Source organism: Chiloscyllium punctatum, chromosome 21 (assembly GCF_047496795.1).
Source record: "Chiloscyllium punctatum isolate Juve2018m chromosome 21, sChiPun1.3, whole genome shotgun sequence".
Classification (NCBI taxonomy): Eukaryota; Metazoa; Chordata; class Chondrichthyes; order Orectolobiformes; family Hemiscylliidae; genus Chiloscyllium; species Chiloscyllium punctatum.
The window spans coordinates 15,843,959-15,849,435 of record NC_092759.1 but is presented as its reverse complement, the minus strand read 5'-3'; positions in this window follow the sequence as shown (position 1 = coordinate 15,849,435).

Sequence of the window (5,477 nt, the reverse complement as noted above, 5' to 3'; positions counted from 1 at the left end):
GCTCAGGGTTTGCTGACTCAGATGAAGTAAATCTACTCTCTCCTGTGTGTGAACTTTCCTGGCAAAGTATTATAAATATTGACGTCAGGTTAGTTCCAACCCAAATCCATAAATAAATTAGACTGAAGAAAACTGGGAAAATTTCCAGCAAAGACACTAAGCCACATACCCAGGTGTTTATAGTTATATTGCAACACCTCTGGGGACTCATAGCTCCCTGACCCACCCCTCAAAGAATAAACTTCCACATTCCATGATGTCAGTGTAGTCAACAGTAGAAAGCCCCTCTGCACAAACGGGGCTGTGTCTGCAGGTGCTACTACAGTAGTGATACTAAAAACTGAACATGCCGGAGATAACCGAGTGGACAGAGAAGCAGCATTAAACATTTCAACTCCATGACCTTTTGCCATGAACCTTTTCAGACCCCATCAGTCACCCTTCTCCAACCAATGGGCAATCAGAGAGGACATGGACCAATCCCAACCCCCACTTAAAACACTGGAATCCAAAGGAAACGCGACCAATGTTGGGAATATTCATAAGGGTGTCCCTGGAGAGATGGGGATTCAGCTCTGTCAGCTTTCATAAGAAACATTAAATCTTTTTCTCTCTCTACATATCATGTCAGACCTGTTGAGTATTTACAGCATTTTCTGTTTTCTTCGAGTTTAGATTTCCCTTTTGATGTATGTCTGTATTCATCATTTAAACTCCCTCTCTGCCTTTCTGCATCTCTCCCTCTGTCTCTATTCCTCTGTCTGTCTTCCTCTGTCCCCCACTCTCTATGTTTTGCTTTGTGTGTCTCTCTCTCTCTGTCTCTATTGATCTGCCTTTTTTCTTTGTCTCTCCATCCTTCTGTCTCTCTCTTTCTTTCTTCTCTGTCTTTCTCTTTCTATCTTTTTTCTGTCCCCCCACTATTTCTCTCTGTGTGCTTTACTCCCTGTCTCCTCCCTTTGTGTGTCTGTCTTTCTGTCTAATTCCATGTGTGATTCTCTCTCATTATCCTCCATTCTCTCTCTCTCTCTGTCCTTCTCTCTGTATCTATCTTGCCCTTTGTCTTTCTTTCTCTAACTCCCCCTCTGTTATCTGCCTGTGTGTATCCTTTTTCCCCTCTATGCTTCTATCTATCTCTGTTCTTCTGTTATTCCCTTGGTCTGTGTCTTTCTGTCTCCATCTCTCTGTTTCTGTATGCTTCTCTCTCTCCTTGTGTCCATTTCTACCTGTCTGTCTTTCTCCCTCCCTTCTTTTTGTTGTTTGTTTGTGTTTTGCTCTCTATTTTTGTCTTTCTATCTCCATCTCATTCTCTCTCACTATCCCTTTATCTCTCTGTTCTATTTCTGTTTCTGTGTGCATCTTTCTCTGTCTCTCTCCTTCCTTTCCTGCATCTATCTCTGTCTCTTTCTCTCTGCCTGTCTCCCTATCCCTGCATCTCACTGCCCCATCTCTGTTACTGTGTGGCTCTCTGTCTTTCTCTCACCTTTTCTGTTTTTTTTCATTTTCCTCTCTGTGTTTCTTACACTGTCGCTAATCCTCTGTTTCTTTCTCCCTCTGTCTGCCTATTTATTATTGTTTCTCTCTGTCGCTCACAAATTCTCAGTCGCCCTCACTGTCTGTCTCTAAAAGGACAAGATAGCGCCAATACCAGGAGACTCCTTGTGAATTCCCTACAGCAGATCTCACTGTAACATTTCTTATAACCGTCCTACACTTATAAACTTAAATTCAAATAATGCTGATCCTGTTAATGCTGATCTCATCCTTCGCAATGTAACCTGTATTCCTCACTCTGTGCAAGTGTTTTTTCACCCTGTGATCAATGCCCTTGCTTACTATGATCTGCCATTGGAAAGGAAAAATTCATAAATTCATAACCTCCATTTATACATTACACATGCAGGTGTTTTTCTTTTCATTGTGACAATTTTTCACTGAAGTTGCCACGCTATGAGCTGGTAGACTGGCAGGAGCCTGGAAGAACACAGCAAGCCAGGCAGCATCAGGAGGTAGAGAAGTCAATGTTTTGGGTGTAACCCTTCTTCAGGACTGGGGGTGGGGGTAAGGGGAGCTGCAAATAAAGTGGGGGGAGGGTGATGAAATGGAGATAGGTGAAGACAGGTAGAGGGTACGACCTGGTTGGTCGATGGGAGGGATGAATCCGATAGGTGACTGGGAGGAGTGGAAGGGAGGGCGAGGAGCTGGGAAGGGAGTCGGGATAGGAAGGGAGGTTATTTGAAATTGGAGAACTCAATGTTGAGTCCTCCAGGCTGTAGGCTGCCCAGGCAGAAGATGAGGTGTTTTTCCTCCAATTTGCAGTTTGATTCATTATGGCAATGGAGGGCACCAAGGATGGTGATGCTTGAAGCGGAGTGAGAGGGCTCATTAAAATGAATGGTGACTGGGAGGTTCGGTTGGTCCCTGTGGGCCTGGCTGAGATGCTCGTTGAGCCATTCCCTAAGTTTACATTTGGTCTCCCTCATGTAGAGAAGGCCACACTGGGAGCACCCGATGCAGTAAACTAGGTCTCACCAGGAAGGACTGTTTGGGGGGACTGGATTGTAGAGAAGACCATATCAGGAAATGTGGTGAGCTATGAGCTGATGGTGGGCTATGAGCTGGTGATGGGCTGTGAGCTGGTGTTGGGCTATGAGCTGGTGTTGGGCTGTGAGCTGGTGGTGGGCTATGAGCTGGTGGTGGGCTGTGAGCTGGTGGTGGGCTGTGAGCTGGTGGTGGGCTATGAGCTGGTGGTGGGCTGTGAGCTGGAGGTGAGCTATGAACTGGTGGGCTATGAGTTGGTGCTGGGCTATGAGCTGGTGCTGGGCTGTGAGCTGGTGGTAGGCTATGAGCTGGTGGTGGGCTGTGAGCTGTTGTTGGGCTATGAGCTGGTGTTGGGCTATGAGCTGGTGCTGGGCTATGAGCTGGTGATGGGCTATGAGCTGGTGATGGGCTGTGAGCTGGTGGTGGGCTGTGAGCTAGTGTTGGGCTGTGAGCTGGAGGTGAGCTATGAACTGGTGGGCTATGAGTTGGTGCTGGGCTATGAGCTGGTGCTGGGCTGTGAGCTGGTGGTAGGCTATGAGCTGGTGGTGGGCTGTGAGCTGTTGTTGGGCTATGAGCTGGTGTTGGGCTATGAGCTGGTGCTGGGCTATGAGCTGGTGATGGGCTATGAGCTGGTGATGGGCTATGAGCTGGTGGTGGGCTGTGAGCTGGTGGTGGGCTGTGAGCTGGTGTTGGGCTATGAGCTGATGGTGGGCTATGAGCTGGTGATGGGCTATGAGCTGGTGGTGGGCTATGAGCTGGTGGTGAGCTATGAACTGGTGGTGGGCTATGAGCTGGTGCTGGGCTATGAGCTGGTGGTGGGCTATGAGCTGGTGGTGGGCTATGAGCTGGTGGTGAGCTATGAACTGGTGGTGGGCTATGAACTGGTGGTGGGCTATGAGCTGGTGGTGGGCTATGAGCCGGTGGTGAGCTATGAACTGGTGGTGGGCTATGAGCTGGTGCTGGGCTATGAGCTGGTGGTGAGCTATGAGCTGGTGGTGAGCTATGAACTGGTGGTGGGCTATGAACTGGTGGTGGGCTATGAGCTGGTGGTGGGCTATGAGCTGGTGGTGGGCTATGAGCTGGTGGTGAGCTATGAACTGGTGGTGGGCTATGAGCTGGTGATAGGCTATGAGCTGGTGGTGGGCTATGAGCTGGTGGTGAGCTATGAACTGGTGGTGAGCTATGAGCTGGTGGTGGGCTGTGAGGTGGTGGTGGGGTATGAGCTGGTGGTGGGCTATGAGCTGGTGCTGGGGTATGAGCTGGTGGTGGGCTATGAGCTGGTGGTGGGCTATGAGCTGGTGCTGGGGTATGAGCTGGTGGTGGGCTATGAGCTGGTGCTGGGGTATGAGCTGGTGGTGGGCTATGAGCTGGTGGTGGGCTGTGAGCTGGTGGTGGGCTATGAGCTGTGGTGAGCTATGAGCTGGTGGTGAGCTATGAGCTGGTGGTGGGCTGTGAGCTAGTGGTGGGCTGTGAGCTGGTGCTGGGCTGTGAGCTGTGGTGAGCTATGAGCTGGTGGTGGGCTGTGAGCTGGTGGTGGGCTATGAGCTGTGGTGAGCTATGAGCTGGTGGTGAGCTATGAGCTGGTGGTGGGCTGTGAGGTGGTGGTGGGGTATGAGCTGGTGGTGGGCTGTGAGGTGGTGGTGGGCTGTGAGCTGGTGGTGGGCTATGAGGTGGTGGTGGGCTGTGAGCTAGTGGTGGGCTATGAGCTGTGGTGAGCTATGAGCTGGTGGTGAGCTATGAGCTGGTGGTGGGCTGTGAGCTAGTGGTGGGCTGTGAGCTGGTGCTGGGCTGTGAGCTGTGGTGAGCTATGAGCTGGTGGTGAGCTATGAGCTGGTGGTGGGCTGTGAGGTGGTGGTGGGGTATGAGCTGGTGGTGGGCTGTGAGGTGGTGGGCTGTGAGCTGGTGGTGGGCTGTGAGCTAGTGGTGGGCTGTGAGCTAGTGGTGGGCTATGAGCTGGAGGTGAGCTATGAGCTGGTGGTGGGCTGTGAGCTTAGTGGTGGGCTGTGAGCTGGTGGTGGGCTATGAGGTGGTGGTGGGCTGTGAGCTTAGTGGTGGGCTGTGAGCTAGTGGTGGGCTGTGAGCTGGTGGTGGGCTGTGAGCTTAGTGGTGGGCTGTGAGCTTAGTGGTGGGCTATAAGCTGGTGGTGGGCTGTGAGCTGGTGGTGGGCTATGAGCTGGTGGTGGGCTGTGAGCTGGTGGTGGGCTATGAGCTGGTGGTGGGCTATGAGCTGGTGGTGGGCTGTGAGCTAGTGGTGGGCTGTGAGCTGGTGGTGGGCTGTGAGCTAGTGGTGGGCTGTGAGCTGGTGGTGGGCTGTGAGCTAGTGGTGGGCTATGAGCTGGTGGTGGGCTATGAGCTGGTGGTGGGCTATGAGCTGGTGGTGGGCTGTGAGCTAGTGGTGGGCTGTGAGCTGGTGGTGGGCTGTGAGCTAGTGGTGGGCTATGAGCTAGTGGTGGGCTATGAGCTGGTGGTGGGCTGTGAGCTGGTGGTGGGCTATGAGCTGGTGGTGGGCTGTGAGCTGGTGGTGGGCTGTGAGCTAGTGGTGGGCTATGAGCTGGTGGTGGGCTGTGAGCTAGTGGTGGGCTATGAGCTAGTGGTGGGCTATGAGCTGGTGGTGGGCTGTGAGCTGGTGGTGGGCTATGAGCTGGTGGTGGGCTGTGAGCTAGTGGTGGGCTGTGAGCTTAGTGGTGGGCTGTGAGCTAGTGGTGGGCTATGAGCTGGTGGTGGGCTGTGAGCTTAGTGGTGGGCTGTGAGCTTAGTGGTGGGCTATAAGCTGGTGGTGGGCTATGATCTGATGGTGAGCCTTGAGCTGGTGGTGAGCTATGAGCTGGTGGTGAACTTTGAGCTGGTGGTGGGCTGTGAGCTAGTGGTGGGCTATAAGCTGGTGGTGGGCTATGATCTGATGGTGAGCCTTGAGCTGGTGGTGAGCTATGAGCTGGTGG